The following is a 23,014-nucleotide window of genomic DNA, read 5'->3' as shown; positions in this document are numbered from 1 at the left end:
ACGTAGAAATGACCACTTCTTTCACACTGTTTGCAATTATTCATTTAATATGATGGAAAAGCTGTTGTATTTATATCGTATTTTATGCTTCGGGCGTTGACTTCTTAGGCCCTAACATTTCGATCTGGTGGAGCAACGCTCTAGAGTGTAGCCTAGGTTGCTCGGAATGTAGAAATGACCATAACCTTCACTCTGGTTGCAATTATTCGCTTTATACGATGGAAAAACTGTTGCATCTTTATCGTATTTTATGCTTCTGGCGTTGACTTCTTAGGCCGTAACTATTCGATCTGGTGGAGCAACGCCCTGGAGTGAAACCTAGGTTGCCCGGAACGTAGAAATGATCGTTACTTTCGCACTGGTTGCAATTAGTCATGCTATACGATGGAAAAACTGTTATATAAATATTGTATTTTATGCTTCTGGCGTTGACTTCCTAGGCCCTAACTTTTCGATCTGGTGGAACAACGCCCTAGAGTGAAGCCTAGGATGCCCGGAACGTAGAAATGACCATCACTTTCACACTGGTAGCAATTATTCGTTTTATACAATGGAAAAAATGTTCTATTTATTTTGTATTTTATGCTTCGGGCGTTAACTTCTAAGGCCCTAACTATTCGATCTGGTGGAGCAACGCCCTGGAGTGAAGCCTAGGTTGCCCGGAACGTAGAAATGAACATAACTTTCACACTGGTAGCAATTATTCGTTTTATACAATGGAAAAACCGTTCTATTTATTTTGTATTTTATGCTTCGGGCGTTGACTTCTATGGCCCTACCTATTCGATCTAGTGGAGCAACACCCTACAGTCAAGCCTAGGTTGCCCGGAACGTAGAAATAACCATAACATTCACACCGGTTGCAATTATTCGTTTGACACAATGGAAAAACTGTTCTATTTATTTTGTATTTAATGCTTCGGGCGTTGACTTCTAAGGCCCTAACTATTCGATCAGGTGGAGCAACGTCCTAGAGTGAAGCCTAGGTTGCTCGAAATGTAGAAATGACCATAACTTTCACACTGGTTGCTATCATTCGTTTTATATGATGGAAAAGCTGTTGTATTTATATTGTATTTTATGCTTCTGGCGTTCACTTCTTAGGCCCTAACTATTCGATCTGGCGGAACAACGGCCTAGGGTGAAGCCTAGGTTGCCCAGAACGTAGAAATGACCATAACTTTTACACAGGTAGCAATTATTCGTTTTATACAATGGAAAAACTGTTCTATTTATTTTGTATTCAATGCTTCGGGCGTTGAATTCTAAGGCCCCAACTGTTTGATCTGATGGAGCAACGCCCTAGAGTGAAGCCTAGGTTGCCTGGAACGTAGAAATAACCATCGCTTTCACACGGGTTGCAATTATTCCTGTTATAGGATGTAAAGACTGTTGTATTTTTATTGTATTTTATACTTCAGGCGTTGACTTCTGAGGCCGTAGCAATTCGATGTGGTGGAAGAACGCCATACAGTGAAGCCTAGGTTGCCCGGAACGTAGAAATGACCATAACTTTCACACTGGTTGCAATTATTTGATTTATACGAAGAAAAAGCTGTTGTATTTATATCGTATTTTATGCTTCTGGCGTTGACTTCTGAGGCCGTTGCCATTCGATGTGGTGGAAGAACGCCATAAAGTGAAGCCTAGGTAGCCCGGATCGTAGAAATGTCCATATCTTTCACACTGTTTGCAATTTTTCGTTTTATACGATGGAAAAACTGTTTTATTTATTTTGTATTTTATGCTTCGGGCGTTGACTTCTAAGGCCCTAACAATTCGATCTAGTGGAGCAACGCCCTAGAGTGCAGCCTAGGTTGCCCGGAACGTAGAAATGACAGTACGTTCACACTGGTTGCAGTTATTCCTGTAAAACAATGGAAAAACTGTTGTATTTTTATTGTATTTTATACTTCAGGCGTTGACTTCTGAGGCCGTAGCTATTCGATCTGGTGGAGCAACGCCCTAGAGTGAAACCTAGGTTAACCGGAACGTAGATATGGCCAGTAATTTTACACTGTTTGCAGTTATTCCTGTTATACGAAGGAAAAACTGTTGCATCATTATTGTATTTTATGCTTCTGGCGTTGACTTCTAAGGCGCTAACAATTCGATCTAGTGGAGCAACGGCCTAGAGTGAAGCCTAGGTTACCCGGAACGTAGAAATGACCATAACTTTCATACTGGTTGCAATTATTCGTTTTATACGATGAAAAAACTGTTGTATTTATATTGTATTGTATGCTTCTGGCGTTGACTTCTTAGGCCCTAAGTATTTGATCTGGTGGAGCCCCGCCCTAGAGTGAAGATTAGGTTGACCGGAACGTAGAAATGACAATTACTTTCACACTGTTTGGTATTATTCATTTTGTACGATGGAAAAGCTGTTGTATTTATATTGTATTTTATGCCTGTGGCGTTGACTTCTAAGGCCATAGCTATTAGATGCGGTGGAGCAACGACCTAGACTGACGCCTAGGTTGCCCGGAACGTAGAAATGACCATAACTTTCACACTGGTTGCTATCATTCGTTTTATACGATGGAAGAACTGTTATATTTATATTGTATTTTATGCTTCTGGCGTTGACTTCTTAGGCCCTAACTATTCGATCTGTTGGAGCAACGCCCTATGGTGAAGCCTAGGTTGCCCGGAACGTAGAAATGACCATAACTTTCACACTGGTAGCAATTATTCGTTTTATACGATGGAAAAGCTGTTATATTTATATTGCATTTTATGCTTCTGGCATTGAGTTCTAAGTCCCTAGCTATTCCATCTGGTGGAGCAACACCCTAGCGTGAAGCCTGGGTTGCCCGGAACGTAGAAATGAGCATCACTTCCACACTGTTTGCAAATATATATTACATACGATGGAAAAGCTGTTGTACTTATATTGTAATTTATGCTTCTGGCGTTGACTTCTTAGGCCCTAACTATTTGATCTGGTGGAGCACCGCCCTAGAGTGAAGCCTAGGTTGCCCGGAACGTAGGACATACAGTTACCTTCACAGTGGTTGCAATTATTCCTGTTATACGATGGAAAAACTGTTGCACCTTTTTTGTATTTTATGCTTCTGGCGTTGACTCCATAGGCCCTAACTATTCGATCTGGTGGAGCAACGTCCCAGAGTGAAGCCTAGGTTGACCGGCACGTAGAAATGACCATAACTTTCACACTGTTTACCATTATTCGTTTTATACGATGAAAAAACTGTTGTATTTATATTGTATTTTATGCTTCTGGCGGTCACTTCTTAGGCCCTAACTATTCGATCTGGTGGAACAACGCCGTAGGGTGAAGCCTAGGTTATCCGGAACGTAGAAATGACCAGTACATTCACACTGGATGCATTTATTCCTGTTAAACGATGGAAAAACTGTTGCATCATTATTGTATTTTATGCTTCTGGCGTTGACTTCTAAGGCGCTAACAATTCGATCTAGTGGAGCAACGGCCTAGAGTGAAGCCTAGGTTACCCGGAACGCAGAAATGACCATAACTTTCATACTGGTTGCAATTATTCGTTTTATACGATGAAAAAACTGTTGTATTTATATTGTATTTTATGCTTCTGGCGTTGACTTCTTAGGCCCTAAGTATTTGATCTGGTGGAGCCCCGCCCTAGAGTGAAGATTAGGTTGACCGGAACGTAGAAATGACAATTACTTTCACACTGTTTGGTATTATTCATTTTGTACGATGGAAAAGCTGTTGTATTTATATTGTATTTTATGCCTGTGGCGTTGACTTCTAAGGCCATAGCTATTAGATGCGGTGGAGCAACGACCTAGACTGACGCCTAGGTTGCCCGGAACGTAGAAATGACCATAACTTTCACACTGGTTGCTATCATTCGTTTTATACGATGGAAGAACTGTTATATTTATATTGTATTTTATGCTTCTGGCGTTGACTTCCTAGGCCCTAACTATTCGATCTGTTGGAGCAACGCCCTATGGTGAAGCCTAGGTTGCCCGGAACGTAGAAATGACCATAACTTTCACACTGGTAGCAATTATTCGTTTTATACGATGGAAAAGCTGTTATATTTATATTGCATTTTATGCTTCTGGCATTGAGTTCTAAGTCCCTAGCTATTCCATCTGGTGGAGCAACACCCTAGCGTGAAGCCTAGGTTGCCCGGAACGTAGAAATGAGCATCACTTCCACACTGTTTGCAAATATATATTACATACGATGGAAAAGCTGTTGTACTTATATTGTAATTTATGCTTCTGGCGTTGACTTCTTAGGCCCTAACTATTTGATCTGGTGGAGCACCGCCCTAGAGTGAAGCCTAGGTTGCCCGGAACGTAGGACATACAGTTACCTTCACACTGGTTGCAATTATTCCTGTTATACGATGGAAAAACTGTTGCACCTTTTTTGTATTTTATGCTTCTGGCGTTGACTCCATAGGCCCTAACTATTCGATCTGGCGGAGCAACGTCCCAGAGTGAAGCCTAGGTTGACCGGCACGTAGAAATGACCATAACTTTCACACTGTTTACCATTATTCGTTTTATACGATGAAAAAACTGTTGTATTTATATTGTATTTTATGCTTCTGGCGTTCACTTCTTAGGCCCTAACTATTCGATCTGGCGGAACAACGGCCTAGGGTGAAGCCTAGGTTGCCCAGAACGTAGAAATGACCATAACTTTTACACAGGTAGCAATTATTCGTTTTATACAATGGAAAAACTGTTCTATTTATTTTGTATTCAATGCTTCGGGCGTTGAATTCTAAGGCCCCAACTGTTTGATCTGATGGAGCAACGCCCTAGAGTGAAGCCTAGGTTGCCTGGAACGTAGAAATAACCATCGCTTTCACACGGGTTGCAATTATTCCTGTTATAGGATGTAAAGACTGTTGTATTTTTATTGTATTTTATACTTCAGGCGTTGACTTCTGAGGCCGTAGCTATTCGATCTGGTGGAGCAACGCCCTAGAGTGAAACCTAGGTTAACCGGAACGTAGATATGGCCAGTAATTTTACACTGTTTGCAGTTATTCCTGTTATACGAAGGAAAAACTGTTGCATCATTATTGTATTTTATGCTTCTGGCGTTGACTTCTAAGGCGCTAACAATTCGATCTAGTGGAGCAACGGCCTAGAGTGAAGCCTAGGTTACCCGGAACGTAGAAATGACCATAACTTTCATACTGGTTGCAATTATTCGTTTTATACGATGAAAAAACTGTTGTATTTATATTGTATTGTATGCTTCTGGCGTTGACTTCTTAGGCCCTAAGTATTTGATCTGGTGGAGCCCCGCCCTAGAGTGAAGATTAGGTTGACCGGAACGTAGAAATGACAATTACTTTCACACTGTTTGGTATTATTCATTTTGTACGATGGAAAAGCTGTTGTATTTATATTGTATTTTATGCCTGTGGCGTTGACTTCTAAGGCCATAGCTATTAGATGCGGTGGAGCAACGACCTAGACTGACGCCTAGGTTGCCCGGAACGTAGAAATGACCATAACTTTCACACTGGTTGCTATCATTCGTTTTATACGATGGAAGAACTGTTATATTTATATTGTATTTTATGCTTCTGGCGTTGACTTCTTAGGCCCTAACTATTCGATCTGTTGGAGCAACGCCCTATGGTGAAGCCTAGGTTGCCCGGAACGTAGAAATGACCATAACTTTCACACTGGTAGCAATTATTCGTTTTATACGATGGAAAAGCTGTTATATTTATATTGCATTTTATGCTTCTGGCATTGAGTTCTAAGTCCCTAGCTATTCCATCTGGTGGAGCAACACCCTAGCGTGAAGCCTGGGTTGCCCGGAACGTAGAAATGAGCATCACTTCCACACTGTTTGCAAATATATATTACATACGATGGAAAAGCTGTTGTACTTATATTGTAATTTATGCTTCTGGCGTTGACTTCTTAGGCCCTAACTATTTGATCTGGTGGAGCACCGCCCTAGAGTGAAGCCTAGGTTGCCCGGAACGTAGGACATACAGTTACCTTCACAGTGGTTGCAATTATTCCTGTTATACGATGGAAAAACTGTTGCACCTTTTTTGTATTTTATGCTTCTGGCGTTGACTCCATAGGCCCTAACTATTCGATCTGGTGGAGCAACGTCCCAGAGTGAAGCCTAGGTTGACCGGCACGTAGAAATGACCATAACTTTCACACTGTTTACCATTATTCGTTTTATACGATGAAAAAACTGTTGTATTTATATTGTATTTTATGCTTCTGGCGGTCACTTCTTAGGCCCTAACTATTCGATCTGGTGGAACAACGCCGTAGGGTGAAGCCTAGGTTATCCGGAACGTAGAAATGACCAGTACATTCACACTGGATGCATTTATTCCTGTTAAACGATGGAAAAACTGTTGCATCATTATTGTATTTTATGCTTCTGGCGTTGACTTCTAAGGCGCTAACAATTCGATCTAGTGGAGCAACGGCCTAGAGTGAAGCCTAGGTTACCCGGAACGCAGAAATGACCATAACTTTCATACTGGTTGCAATTATTCGTTTTATACGATGAAAAAACTGTTGTATTTATATTGTATTTTATGCTTCTGGCGTTGACTTCTTAGGCCCTAAGTATTTGATCTGGTGGAGCCCCGCCCTAGAGTGAAGATTAGGTTGACCGGAACGTAGAAATGACAATTACTTTCACACTGTTTGGTATTATTCATTTTGTACGATGGAAAAGCTGTTGTATTTATATTGTATTTTATGCCTGTGGCGTTGACTTCTAAGGCCATAGCTATTAGATGCGGTGGAGCAACGACCTAGACTGACGCCTAGGTTGCCCGGAACGTAGAAATGACCATAACTTTCACACTGGTTGCTATCATTCGTTTTATACGATGGAAGAACTGTTATATTTATATTGTATTTTATGCTTCTGGCGTTGACTTCCTAGGCCCTAACTATTCGATCTGTTGGAGCAACGCCCTATGGTGAAGCCTAGGTTGCCCGGAACGTAGAAATGACCATAACTTTCACACTGGTAGCAATTATTCGTTTTATACGATGGAAAAGCTGTTATATTTATATTGCATTTTATGCTTCTGGCATTGAGTTCTAAGTCCCTAGCTATTCCATCTGGTGGAGCAACACCCTAGCGTGAAGCCTAGGTTGCCCGGAACGTAGAAATGAGCATCACTTCCACACTGTTTGCAAATATATATTACATACGATGGAAAAGCTGTTGTACTTATATTGTAATTTATGCTTCTGGCGTTGACTTCTTAGGCCCTAACTATTTGATCTGGTGGAGCACCGCCCTAGAGTGAAGCCTAGGTTGCCCGGAACGTAGGACATACAGTTACCTTCACACTGGTTGCAATTATTCCTGTTATACGATGGAAAAACTGTTGCACCTTTTTTGTATTTTATGCTTCTGGCGTTGACTCCATAGGCCCTAACTATTCGATCTGGCGGAGCAACGTCCCAGAGTGAAGCCTAGGTTGACCGGCACGTAGAAATGACCATAACTTTCACACTGTTTACCATTATTCGTTTTATACGATGAAAAAACTGTTGTATTTATATTGTATTTTATGCTTCCGGCGTTGACTTCTAAGGCCCTAGCTATTCGATTTGGTGGATCAACGCCCTAGAGTGGGGCCTAGGTTGCCCGGTACGTAGAGATGTCCATTACTTTCACACTGTTTGCAAATATACATTATATACGATGGAAAAACTGTTCTATTTATTTTGCATTTTATGCTTCGGGCGTTGACTTCTAAGGCCCTAGCTGATTGATCTGGAGGAGCAACGCCCTAGAGTGAAGCCTAGATTGCCCGGAACGTTGAAATGACCATAACTTTCACACTGGTTGCTAATATTCGTTTTATACGATGGAAAAACTGTTATATTTATATTGTATTTTATGCTTCTGGCGTTGACTTCTAAGGCCCTAACTATTCGATCAGGTGGAGCAACGCCCTAGAGTGTAACCTAGGTTGCTCGAAATGTAGAAATGACCATAACTTTCACACTGGTTGCAATTATTCATTTCATACGATGGAAAAACTGTTGTACTTATATTGTATTTTATTCTTATGGCGTTGAATTCTAAGTCCCTAGCTATTCGATATGGTGGAGCAACGCCCTAGAGTGAAACCTAGGTTTCCCGGAACGTAGAAATGACCAGTACTTTCATACTGTCTGCAGTTATTCCTGTCATACGATGGAAAAACTTTTGCACCTATATTGTATTTTATGCTTCTGGCGTTGACTTCTAAGGCCCTAGCTATTCGATTTGGTGGATCAACGCCCTAGAGTGGGGCCTAGGTTGCCCGGTACGTAGAAATGTCCATTACTTTCACACTGTTTGCAAATATACATTATATACGATGGAAAATCTGTTGTATTTATGTTGCATTTTATGCTTCTGGCGTTGACTTCTTAGGCCCTAACTGTTTGATCTGGTGGAGCAACGCCCTAAAGTGAAGCCTAGGTTGCCCGGAACGTAGAAATGACCAGTACTTTCATTCTGTTTGCAGTTATTCCTGTTATACGATGGAAAAACTGTTGCATCTATATTGTATTTTATGCTTCCGGCGTTGACTTCTAAGGCCCTAGCTATTCGATTTGGTGGAGCAACGCCCTAGAGTGGGGCCTAGGTTGCCCGGTACGTAGAAATGTCCATTACTTTCACACTGTTTGCAAATATACATTATATACGATGGAAAATCTGTTGTATTTATGTTGTATTTTATGCTTCTGGCGTTGACTTCTTAGGCCCTAACTATTCGATCTGGTGGAGCAATGCCTCAGAGTTAAGTCTAGGATGCCCGAAACGCCGAAATGATCATTACTTTCACGCTTGTTGCAATTATTCCTGTTATACCATGAAAAGACTGTTGTATTTTTATTGTATTTTGTGCCTCAGGCGTAGGCTTCTAAGGCCGTAGCTATTCGATACGGTGGAGCACCGCCCTAGAGTGAAGCCGAGGTTGCTCGGAACGTAGAAATGACCACTTCTTTCACACTGTTTGCAATTATTCATTTAATATGATGGAAAAGCTGTTGTATTTATATCGTATTTTATGCTTCGGGCGTTGACTTCTTAGGCCCTAACATTTCGATCTGGTGGAGCAACGCTCTAGAGTGTAGCCTAGGTTGCTCGGAATGTAGAAATGACCATAACCTTCACTCTGGTTGCAATTATTCGCTTTATACGATGGAAAAACTGTTGCATCTTTATCGTATTTTATGCTTCTGGCGTTGACTTCTTAGGCCGTAACTATTCGATCTGGTGGAGCAACGCCCTGGAGTGAAACCTAGGTTGCCCGGAACGTAGAAATGATCGTTACTTTCGCACTGGTTGCAATTAGTCATGCTATACGATGGAAAAACTGTTATATAAATATTGTATTTTATGCTTCTGGCGTTGACTTCCTAGGCCCTAACTTTTCGATCTGGTGGAACAACGCCCTAGAGTGAAGCCTAGGATGCCCGGAACGTAGAAATGACCATCACTTTCACACTGGTAGCAATTATTCGTTTTATACAATGGAAAAAATGTTCTATTTATTTTGTATTTTATGCTTCGGGCGTTAACTTCTAAGGCCCTAACTATTCGATCTGGTGGAGCAACGCCCTGGAGTGAAGCCTAGGTTGCCCGGAACGTAGAAATGGCCATTACTTTCACACTGGTTGCAATTATTCGTTTTATACGATGTAAAAGCTGTTGTATTTATATCGTATTTTATGCTTCTGGCGTTGACTTCTTAGACCCTAACTATTCGACCTGGTGGAGCAAGGCCCTAGAGTGAAACCTAGGTTGCCCGGAACGTAGAAATGACCATTACATTCATACTGGTTGCAATTATTCCTGTTATACGATGGAAAAACTGTTGTATTTTTATTGTATTCTATGCTTCTGGCGTTTAATTCTAAGTCGCTAGCTATTTGATCTGGTGGAGCAACGACCTAGAGTGAAGCCTAGGTTGCCCGGAACGTAGAAATGACAATTACTTTCACACTGTTTGGTATTATTCATTTTGTACGATGGAAAAGCTGTTGTATTTATATTGTATTTTATGCCTGTGGCGTTCACTTCTAAGGCCGTAGCTATTAGATGCGGTGGAGCAACGCCCTAGAGTGACGCCTAGGTTGCCCGGAACGTAGAAATGACCATAACTTTCACACTGGTAGCAATTATTCGTTTTATACAATGGAAAAACCGTTCTATTTATTTTGTATTTTATGCTTCGGGCGTTGACTTCTAAGGCCCTGACTATTCGATCTGGTTTAGCAACGCCCTAGGGTGAAGCGAAGCTTGCTCGGAACGTAGGACATACCATAACCTTCACCCTGGTTGCAATTATTCCTGTTATACAATGGAAAAACTGTTGCATCTTTATAGTATTTTATGCTTCTGGCGTTGACTTCTAAGGCCCTGTCTATTCGATCTGGTGGAGCAACGCCCCACAGTGAAGCCTAGGCTGCCCGGAACGTAGAAATGACCATAACTTTCACACTGGTTGCAATTATTCGTTTTATACGACCGAAAAGCTGTGGTATTTATATTGTATTTTATGTTTCTGGCGATGACTTCTTAGGTCCTAACTATTCGATCTGGTGGAGCAACGCCCTAGAGTGAAACCTAGTTTGCCATGAACGTAGAACTGACCATTACTTTCACACTGGTTGCAATTATTCCTGTTATACGATGGAAAAACTGCTGCATCTTTATTGTATTTTATGCTTCTGGCGTTGACTTCTAAGTCCCTAACTATTCGATCTGGTGGAGCAACGTACTAGAGTGAAGCCTAGATTGCTCGGAATGTAGAAATGTCCATAACTTTCACACTGGTTGCAATTATTCGTTTTATACGATGGAAAAGCTGTTGTATTTTTATTGCATTTTATGCTTCGGGCGTTGACTTCTAAGGCCCTAACTATTCATCCTGTTGGGCCAACGCCCTAGCGTGAAGCCTAGGTTGGCCGGAAAGTAGAAATGACCATAACTTTCGTACTGGTCGCAATTATTCGTTTTATAGGATGGAAAAACTGTTGTATTTATATTGTATTTTATGCTTCTGGCGTTAATTTCTTAGGCCCTAACTATTCGATCCGGTGGAACAACGCCCTAGGGTCAAGCCTAGGTTGCCGGAACGTAGAAATGATCATAACTTTCACACTGGTAGCAATTACTCGTTATAAACAATGGAAAAACCGTTCTATTTATTTTGTATATTATGCTTCGGGCGTTGACTTCTAAGGCCCTGACTATTCGATCTGGTGGAGCAACGCCCTAGAGTGAAGCCCAGGTTGCCCGGAACGTAGAAATGACCAGAACTTTCACACTGCTTGCTATTATTCGTTTTATACGATGGAAAAACTGTTATATTTATATTGTATTTTATGCTTCTGGCGTTGATTTCTTAGGCCCTAACTTTTCGATCTGGTGGAACAACGCCTTTGAGTGAAGCCTAGGTTGCCCGGAACGTAGAAATGACCATCACTTTCACACTGGTTGCAATTATTCCTGTTATACGATGGAAAAGCTCTTGTATATTTAATGTATTTTATGCTTCGGGCGTTGACTTCTAAGGCCGTAGCTATTGGATGTGGTGGAGCAACGCCCTAGAGTGACGCCTATGTTGCCTGGAACGTAGAAATGACCATTACTTTCACAATGTTTCCAATTACTCAATTTATACGATGGAAAAACTGTTGCATCTTTATTGTATTTTATGCTTCTGGCGTTGACTTCCAAGGCCCTAACTATTCGATCAGGTGGAGCTACGCCCTAGAGTGAAACCTAGGTTGCACGAAATGTAGAAATGACCATAACTTTCACACTGGTTGCAATTATCCATTTTATACGATGGAAAAACTGTTGTACTTATATTGTATTTTATTCTTATGGCGTTGAATTCTAAGTCCCTAGCTATTCGATATGGTGGAGCAACGCCCTAGAGTGAAACCTAGTTTACCCGGAACGTAGAAATGACCAGTACTTTCATACTGTTTGCAGTTATTCCTGTTATACGATGATAAAACTTTTGCATCTATATTGTATTTTATGCTTCCGGCGTTGACTTCTAAGGCCCTAGCTATTCGACTTGGGGGAGCAACGCCCTAGAGTGGGGCCTAGGTTGCCCGGTACGTAGAAATGTCCATTACTTTCACACTGTTTGCAAATATACATTATATACGATGGAAAATCTGTTGTATTTATGTTGCATTTTATGCTTCTGGCGTTGACTTCTTGGGCCCTAACTATTTGATCTGGTGGAACAACGGCCTAGGGTGAAGCCTAGGTTGCCCAGAACGTAGAAATGACCATAACTTTTACACTGGTAGCAATTATTCGTTTTATACAATGGAAAAACTGTTCTATTTATTTTGTATTCAATGCTTCGGGCGTTGAATTCTAAGGCCCCAACTGTTTGATCTGATGGAGCAGCGCCCTAGAGTGAAGCCTAGGTTGCCTGGAACGTTGAAATAACCATCGCTTTCACACGGGTTGCAATTATTCCTGTTATAGGATGTAAAGACTGTTGTATTTTTATTGTATTTTATACTTCAGGCGTTGACTTCTGAGGCCGTAGCTATTCGATGTGGTGGAAGAATGCCATACAGTGAAGCCTAAGTTGCCCGGAACGTAGAAATGACCATAACTTTCACACTGGTTGCAATTATTTGTTTTATACGAAGAAAAAGCTGTTGTATTTATATCGTATTTTATGCTTCTGGCGTTGACTTCTGAGGCCGTTGCTATTCGATGTGGTGGAAGAACGCCATAAAGTGAAGCCTAGGTAGCCCGGATCGTAGAAATGTCCATATCTTTCACACTGTTTGCAATTTTTCGTTTTATACGATGGAAAACCTGTTTCATTTATTTTGTATTTTATGCTTCGGGCGTTGACTTCTAAGGCCCTAACAATTCGATCTAGTGGAGCAACGCCCTAGAGTGCAGCCTAGGTTGCCCGGAACGTAGAAATGACCATTACTTTCACACTGTTTGCAATTATTCGTTTTATACGATGGACAAACTGTTGCATCTTTATCGTATTTTATGCTTCTGGCGTTGACTTCTTAGGCCGTAACTATCCGATCTGGTGGAGCAACGCCCTGGAGTGAAACTTGGGTTGCCCGAAACGTAGAAATGACCATAACTTTCACACGGGTTTCAATTATTCCTGTTATAGGATGGAAAGGCTGTTGTATTTTTATTGTATTTTATACTTCAGGCGTTGACTTCTGAGGCCGTAGCTATTCGATGTGGCGGAAGAACGCCATAGAGTGAAGCCTAGGTTGCCCGGAACGTAGAAATGACCATAAGTTTCATACTGGTTGCAATCATTCGTTTTATACGATGGAAAGACTGTTGTATTTATATTGTATTTTATGCTTCTGGCGTTCACTCCTGTGGCCCTAACTATTCGATCTGGTGGAACAACGCCCTAGGGTGAAGCCTAGGTTATCCGGAACGTAGAAATGACAGTACGTTCACACTGGTTGCAGTTATTCCTGTAAAACAATGGAAAAACTGTTGTATTTTAATTGTATTTTATGCTTTTAGCGATGAATTCTAAGTCCCTAGCTATACGATCTGGTGGAGCAACGCCCTAGAGTGACGCCTAGCTTGCTCGGAACGTAGAAATGACCATTACTTCCACACTGGTTGCATTTATTCGTTTTATACGATGGAAAAGCTGTTGTATTTATATCGTATTTTATGCTTCTGGCGTTGACTTCTTATGACCTAACCATGCGAACTGGTGGAGGAACGCCCTGGAGTGAAACCTAGGTTGCCCGGAACGTAGAAATGACCATAACTTTCACACCGGTAGCAACTATTCGTTTTATACGATGGAAAAACTGTTCTATTTATTTTGTACTTTATCCTTCTGGCGTTGACTTCTTAGGCCCTAACTATTCCATCTGGTGGAACAACGCCCTAGGGTGTAGCCTAGGTTGCCCCCCGAACGTAGAAATGACCATAACTTACACACGGGTTTCAATTATTCCTGTTATAGGATGGAAAGACTGTTGTATTTTTATTGTATTTTATGCTTCTGGCGTTGACTTCTTAGGCCCTAGCTATTCGAACTTGTCGAACAACGCCCTAGAGTGAAGCCTAGGTTGCCTCGAACGTAGAAATGACCATCACTTTCACACGGGTTGCAAATTATTCCTGCTATACGATGGAAAAACTGTTGTATTTTTATTGCATTTTATGCTTCTGTCGTTCACTTCTTAGGCCCTAACCATTCGATCTGGTGGAACGACGCCGTAGAGTGAAGCCAAGGTTGCCCGGAACGTAGAAATGACCATTTCTTTCACACTGTTTGCAATTATACCTTTTATACGATGGAAAAGCTGTTGTATTTATATCGTATTTTATGCTTCTGGCGTTGACTTCTAAGGACCTAACTATTCGATCTGGTGGAGCAACGCCCTAGAGTGAAGCCTAGGTTGCCCGGAACGTAGAAATGACCATTACTTTTACAATGTTTGCAACTATTTATTTTATACGATGGAATAACTGTTGTACTTATATTGTATTTTGTCCTTCTGGCGTTGAATTCTAAGTCCCTAGCTATTCGATCTGGTAGAGCAACGCCCTAGAGTGAAACCTAGGTTATCCGGAACGTAGAAATGACCAGTACATTCACACTGGTTGCAGTTATTCCTGTTAAACGATCGAAAAACTGTTGCATCTTTATTGTATTTTATGCTTCTGTCGCTGACTTCTAAGGCCGTAACTATCCGACGTGGTGGAGCAACGCCCTAGAGTGAAGCCTAGGTTGGCCGGAACGTAGAAATGCCCATTACTTTCACACTGTTTGCAAATATACATTATATACGATGGAAAAGCTGTTGCATTTGTATTGTATTTTATGCTTCTGGCGTTGACTTCTTACGCCCTAACTATTTAATCTGGTAGAGCACCGCCCTAGAGTGGAGCATAGGTTGCCCGGATCGTAGAACATACCATTACCTTCACACTGGTTGCAATTATTCCTGTTATACGATGGAAAAACTGTTGCATTTTTATTGTATTTTCTGCTTCTTGCGTTGACTTCTAAGGCCCTAACTATTCAATCAGGTGGAGCAACGCCCTAGAGTGAAGCCTAGGTTGCTCGGAATGTAGAAATGACCATAACTTTCACACTGGATGCAATTATTCATTTTCTACGATGGAAAAACTGTTGTACTCATATTGTATTTTATTCTTATGGCGTTGAATTCTAAGTCCCTGGCTATTCGATCTGGTGGAGCAACGCCCTAGAGTGAAACCTAGGCTACCCGGAACGTAGAAATGACCAGTACTTTCACACTGTCTGCAGTTATTCCTGTTATACGATGGAAAAACTTTTGCGTCTTTATTGTATTTTATGCTTCTGGCGTTGACTTCTAAGGCCCTAGCTATTCGGTCTGGTGGAGCAACGCCCTTGAGTGGAGCCTAGGTTGCCCGGTACGTAGAAGTGACCATTACTTTCACACCGTTTGCAAATATATATTATATACGATGCAAAATCTGTTGTATTTATGTTGTATTTTATGCTTCTGGCGTTGGCTTCTGAGGCCCTAACTATTTGATCTGGTAGAGCACCGCCCTAGAGTGAAGCCTAGGTTGCCCGGAACGTCGAAATGACCAGAACTCTCACACTGATTGCAATTATTCGTTTTATACGATGTAAAAGCTGTTGTATTTATATCGTATTTTATGCTTCTGGCGTTGACTTCTTAGGCCCTAACTATTCGACCTGGTGGAGCAACGCCCTAGAGTGAAACCTAGGTTGCCCGGAACGTAGAAATGACCATTACATTCACACTGGTTGCAATTATTCCTGTTATTCGATGGAAAAACTGTTGTATTTTTATTGTATTCTATGCTTCTGGCGTTTAATTCTAAGTCGCTAGCTATTTGATCTGGTGGAGCAACGACCTAGAGTGAAGCCTAGGTTGCCCGGAACGTAGAAATGACAATTACTTTCACACTGTTTGGTATTATTCATTTTGTACGATGGAAAAGCTAATGTATTTATATCGTATTTTATGCTTCTGGCGTTCACTTCTTAGGCCCTAACTATTCGATCTGGTGGAACAACGCCCTGGGGTGAAGCCTAGGTTGCCTGGAACGTAGAAATGACCATAACTTTCACACGGGTTTCAATTATTCCTGTTATAGGATGGAAAGACTGTTGTATTTTTATTGTATTTTATACTTCAGGCGTTGACTTCTGAGGCCGTAGCTATTCGATGTGGCGGAAGAACGCCACAGAGTGAAGCCTAGGTTGCCCGGAACGTAGAAATGACCATAAGTTTCATACTGGTTGCAATTATTCGTTTTATACGATGGAAAAACTGATGTATTTATATTGTATTTTATGCTTCTGGCGTTCACTTCTGTGGCCCTAACTATTCGATCTGGTGGAACAACGCCCTAGGGTGAAGCCTAGGTTATCCGGAACGTAGAAATGACAGTACGTTCACAGTGGTTGCAGTTATTCCTGTAAAACGATGGAAAGACTGTTGTATTTTAATTGTATTTTATGCTTTTAGCGATGAATTCTGAGTCCCTAGCTATACGATCTGGTGGAGCAACGCCCTAGAGTGACGCCTAGCTTGCTCGGAACGTAGAAATGACCATTACTTCCACACTGGTTGCAATTATTCGTTTTATACGATGGAAAAGCTGTTGTATTTATATCGTATTTTATGCTTCTGGCGTTGACTTCTTATGACCTAACTATGCGAACTGGTGGAGAAACGCCCTGGAGTGAAACCTAGGTTGCCCGGAACGTAGAAATGACAATAACTTTCACACCGGTAGCAACTATTTGTTTTATACGATGGAAAAACTGTTCTATTTATTTTGTATTTTATGCTTCTGGCGTTGACTTCTTAGGCCCTAACTATTCCATCTGGTGGAACAACGCCCTAGGGTGAAGCCTAGGTTGCCTGGAACGTAGAAATGACCATAACTTTCACACGCGTTTCAATTATTCCTGTTATAGGATGGAAAGACTGTTGTATTTTTATTGTATTTTATACTTCAGGCGTTGACTTCTGAGGCCGTAGCTATTCGATCTGGTGGAGCAACGCCCTAGAGTGAAACCTAGGTTACCCGGAACGTAGATATTACCAGTACTTTTACACTGTTTGCAGTTATTCCTGTTATACGATGGAAAAGCTGTTGCATCATTATTGTATTTTATGCTTCTGGCGTTGCCTTCTAAGGCGCTAAAAATTCGATCTGGTGGAGCAACGGCCTAGAGTGAAGCCTAGGTTGACCGGAACGTAGAAATGACCATAATTTTCATACTGGTTGCAATTATTCGTTTTATACGATGAAAAAACTGTTGTATTTATATTGTATTTTATGCTTCTGGCGGTCACTTCTTAGGCCCTAACTATTCGATCTGGTGGAACAACGCCGTAGGGTGAAGCCTAGGTTATCCGGAACGTAGAAATGACCAGTACATTCACACTGGATGCATTTATTCCTGTTAAACGATGGAAAAACTGTTGCATATTTATTGTATTTTATGCTTCTGGCGCTGACTTCTTACGCCCTAACTATTTAATCTGGTAGAGCACCGCCCTAGAGTGGAGCATAGGTTGCCCGGAACGTAGAACATACCATTACCTTCACACTGGTTGCAATTATTCCTGTTATACGATGGAAAAACTGTTGCATCTTTATTGTATTTTCTGCTGCTGGCGTTGACTTCTAAGGCCCTAACTATTCGATCAGGTGGAGCAACGCCCTAGAGTGAAGCCTAGGTTGCTCGGAATGTAGAAATGACCATAACTTTCACACTGGTTGCAATTATTCATTTTATACGATGGAAAAACTGTTGTACTCATATTGTATTTTATGCTTCTGGCGTTGACTTCTTAGGCCCTAAGTATTTGATCTGGTGGAGCACCGCCCTAGAGTGAAGCCTAGTTTGCCCGGAACGTAGAAATGACCATAACTTCCACACTGGTTGCAATTATTCGTTTTATACGATGGAAAAGCTGTTGTATTTATATCGTATTTTATGCTTCTGGCGTTGACTTCTTAGGCCCTAACCATTCCATCTGGTGGAACAACGCCATAGGGTGATGCCTAGGTTGCCGGCAAAGTAGAAATGACCCTAACTTTCACACTGGTTGCAATTATTCGTTTTATACGATGGAAAAGCTGTGGCATCTTTATTGTATTTTATTCATCTGTGGCTGACTTCTAAGGCCGTAGCTATTAGATGTGGTGGAGCAACGCCCTAGAGTGACGCCTAGGTTGCCCGGAACGTAGAAATGACCATTACTTTCACACTGTTTGGTATTATTCATTTTGTACGATGGAAAAGCTAATGTATTTATATCGTATTTTATGCTTCTGGCGTTCACTTCTTAGGCCCTAACTATTCGATCTGGTGGAACAACGCCCTGGGGTGAAGCCTAGGTTGCCTGGAACGTAGCAATGACCATAACTTTCACACGGGTTTCAATTATTCCTGTTATAGGATGGAAAGACTGTTGTATTTTTATTGTATTTTATACTTCAGGCGTTGACTTCTGAGGCCGTAGCTATTCGATGTGGCGGAAGAACGCCACAGAGTGAAGCCTAGGTTGCCCGGAACGTAGAAATGAGCATGGCTATCACACTGGTTGCAATTATTCCGGTTATACGATGGAAAAACTATTGTATTTTTATTGCGTTCTATGCTTCTGGCGTTTAATTCTAAGTCGCTAGCTATTCGATCTGGTGGAGCGACGACCCAGAGTGAAGCCTAGGTTGCCCGGAACGTAGAAATGGCCATTACTTTCACACTGTTTGCAATTATTCATTTCGTACGATGGTAAAGCTGTTGTATTTATATTGTATTTTATGCCTCTGGCGTTGACTTCTAAGGCCGTAGCTGTTAGATGTGGTGGAGCAACGCCCTAGAGTGACGCCTAGGTTGCCCTGAACGTAGAAATGACCATTACTTTCACAATGTTTGCAATTATCCATTTTATACAATGGAAAGGCTGATGTACTTATATTGTATTTTATTCTTCTGGTGTTGACTTCTTAGGCCCTAACTATTCGATCTGGTGGAAGAACGCCCTAGAGTGAATCCTGGGTTGCCCGGAACGCAGAAATGACCATCACTTTCAATCTGGTTGGAATTATTCCTGTTATACGATCGAAAAACTGTTGTACTTTTATTGCATTCTGTGCTTCGGGCGTTGACTTCTGAGGCCCTAACTATTCAATGTGGTGGAGCAACGCCCTAGGGTAAAGCCTAGGTTGCCCGGAAAGTAGAAATGACCATAACTTTCACAATGTTTGCAATTATTCAGTCTATAGGATGAAAAAACTGTTGTACATATATTGTATTTTATCCGTCTGGCGTTGAATTCTAAGTCCCTAGCTATTCGATCTATTGGAGCGACGCCCTAGAATGAAACCTAGGTTTCCCGGAACGTAGAAATGACCATCACTTTCAAACTGGTTGGAATCATTCCTGTTATACGATGGAAAATCTGTTGTACTTTTATTGCATTTTATGCTTCTGGCGTTGACTTCTTAGGCCCTAAATATTCGAGCTGGTGGAACAACGCCCTAGAGTGAAACCTAGGTTGCCCGGAACGTAGAAATGACCATTACATTCACACTGGTTGCAATTATTCCTGTTACACGATGGAAAAACTGTTGCATCTTTATTGTATTTTATGCTTCGGGCGCTGACTTCTATGGCCCTGACTATGCGATCTGGTGGAGCAACGCCCTACAGTGAAGCCTAGGTTGCCGGGAACGTAGATATGACCATAATCTTCAGACAGGTTGCAATTATACGTTTTATACGATGGAAAGACTGTTGCATTTATTTTGTAGTTTATGCTTATGGCGTTAACTTCTAAGGCCCTAACTCTTCGATCTGGTGGGGCAACGCCTCAGAGTTAAGCCTAGGATGCCAGAGAAGTCGAAATGATCATTACTTTCGCACTGGTTGCAGTTAGTCATGCTATACGATGGAAAAACTGTGGCATTTTTATTGTATTTTACGCTTCTGGCGTTGACTTCTAAGGCCTTAGCTATTAGATATGGTGGAGAAACGCCCTAGAGTGACGCCTAGGATCCCCGGAACGTAGAAATGACCATTACTTTCACACTGTTTGCAATTATTCGTTTTATGCGATGGGAAAGCCGTTGTATTTATATTGTATTTTATGCTTCTGGCGTTGACTTCTAAGGCCGTAGCTATTAGATGTGGTGGAGCAACGCCCGAGGGTGACGCCTAGGTTGCCCGGAACGTAGAAATGACCATTACTTTCACAATGTCTGCAATTATTCATTTTATACGATGGAAAAACTGTTGTACTTATATTGTATTATATCCTTCTGGCGTTGAATTCTAAGTCCCTAGCTATTCGATCTGGTGGAGCAACGATCTAGGGTGAAACCTAGGTTACCCGGAACGTAGAAATGACCAGTACTTTCACACTGGTTACAGTTATTCGTTTTATACAATGGAAAAACTGTTCTATTTATTTTGTATTTAATGCTTCGGGCGTTGACTTCTTAGGCCCTAACTATTCGATCTGGTGGAACTACGCCCTAGGGTGAAGCCTAGGTTGTCCGGAACGTAGAAATGACCATAACCCATACATAGGTAGCAATTATTCGTTTTATACAATGGAAAAACTGTTCTATTTATTTTGCATTTTATGCTTCGGGCGTTGACTTCTAAGGCCCTAACTGATTGATCTGGAGGAGAAACGCCCTAGTGTGAAGCCTAGATTGCCCGGAACGTTGAAATGACCATAACTTTCACACTGGTTGCTAATATTCGTTTTATACGATGGAAAAACTGTTATATTTATATTGTATTTTATACTTATGGCGTTGAATTCTAAGTCCGAAGCTATTTGATCTGGTGGAGCAACGCCCTAGAGTGAAACCTAGGTTGCCCGGAACGTAGAAATGACCATTACATTCACACTGGTTGCAATTATTCCTGTTACACGATGGAAAAACTGTTGCATCTTTATTGTATTTTATGCTTCGGGCGCTGACTTCTATGGCCCTGACTATGCGATCTGGTGGAGCAACGCCCTACAGTGAAGCCTAGGTTGCCGGGAACGTAGATATGACCATAATCTTCAGACAGGTTGCAATTATACGTTTTATACGATGGAAAGACTGTTGCATTTATTTTGTAGTTTATGCTTATGGCGTTAACTTCTAAGGCCCTAACTCTTCGATCTGGTGGGGCAACGCCTCAGAGTTAAGCCTAGGATGCCAGAGAAGTCGAAATGATCATTACTTTCGCACTGGTTGCAGTTAGTCATGCTATACGATGGAAAAACTGTGGCATTTTTATTGTATTTTACGCTTCTGGCGTTGACTTCTAAGGCCTTAGCTATTAGATATGGTGGAGAAACGCCCTAGAGTGACGCCTAGGATCCCCGGAACGTAGAAATGACCATTACTTTCACACTGTTTGCAATTATTCGTTTTATGCGATGGGAAAGCCGTTGTATTTATATTGTATTTTATGCTTCTGGCGTTGACTTCTAAGGCCGTAGCTATTAGATGTGGTGGAGCAACGCCCGAGGGTGACGCCTAGGTTGCCCGGAACGTAGAAATGACCATTACTTTCACAATGTCTGCAATTATTCATTTTATACGATGGAAAAACTGTTGTACTTATATTGTATTATATCCTTCTGGCGTTGAATTCTAAGTCCCTAGCTATTCGATCTGGTGGAGCAACGATCTAGGGTGAAACCTAGGTTACCCGGAACGTAGAAATGACCAGTACTTTCACACTGGTTACAGTTATTCGTTTTATACAATGGAAAAACTGTTCTATTTATTTTGTATTTAATGCTTCGGGCGTTGACTTCTTAGGCCCTAACTATTCGATCTGGTGGAACTACGCCCTAGGGTGAAGCCTAGGTTGTCCGGAACGTAGAAATGACCATAACCCATACATAGGTAGCAATTATTCGTTTTATACAATGGAAAAACTGTTCTATTTATTTTGCATTTTATGCTTCGGGCGTTGACTTCTAAGGCCCTAACTGATTGATCTGGAGGAGAAACGCCCTAGTGTGAAGCCTAGATTGCCCGGAACGTTGAAATGACCATAACTTTCACACTGGTTGCTAATATTCGTTTTATACGATGGAAAAACTGTTATATTTATATTGTATTTTATACTTATGGCGTTGAATTCTAAGTCCGAAGCTATTTGATCTGGTGGAGCAACGCCCTAGAGTGAAACCTAGGTTACCCGGAACGTAGAAATGACCAGTACTTTCACACTGTTTGCAGTTATTCCTGTTATACGATGGAAAAACTCTTGCATCTTTATTGTATTTTATGCTTCTGGCGTTGACTTCTAAGGCCCTAACTATTCGATCAGGTGGAGCAACGCCCTAGAGTGAAACCTAGGTTGCTCGAAATGTAGAAATGACCATAACTTTCACACTGGTTGCAATTATTCATTTTATACGATGGAAAAACTGTTGTACCTATATTGTATTTTATTCTTATCGCGTTGAATTCCAAGTCCCTAGCTATTCGATATGGTGGAGCAACGCCCTAGAGTGAAACCTAGTTTACCCGGAACGTAGAAATGACCAGTACCTTCATACTGTTTGCAGTTATTCCTGTTATACGATGAAAAAACTTTTGCATCTATATTGTATTTTATGCTTCCGGCGTTGACTTCTAAGGCCCTAGCTATTCGATTTGGGGGAGCAACGCCCTAGAGTGGGGCCTAGTTTGCCCGGTACGTAGAAATGACCATAACTTTCACACTGTTTGCAAATATACATTATATACGATGGAAAATCTGTTGTATTTATGTTGCATTTTATGCTTCTGGCGTTGACTTCTTGGGCCCTAACTATTTGATCTGGTGGAGCAACGCCCTAAAGTGACGCCTAGGTTGCCCGGAACGTAGAAGTGACCATAGCTTCCACACTGGTTGCTGTCATTCGTTTTATATGATGGAAAAACTGTTGTATTTATATTGTATTTTATGCTTCCGGCGTTGACTTCTAA

The sequence above is a fragment of the Calliopsis andreniformis genome, unplaced genomic scaffold (genome assembly GCF_051401765.1).
Source record: "Calliopsis andreniformis isolate RMS-2024a unplaced genomic scaffold, iyCalAndr_principal scaffold0018, whole genome shotgun sequence".
NCBI classification, from domain to species: Eukaryota; Metazoa; Arthropoda; class Insecta; order Hymenoptera; family Andrenidae; genus Calliopsis; species Calliopsis andreniformis.
The sequence above is the reverse complement of the archived record's forward strand: the minus strand, read 5'-3'. Positions refer to the sequence as shown.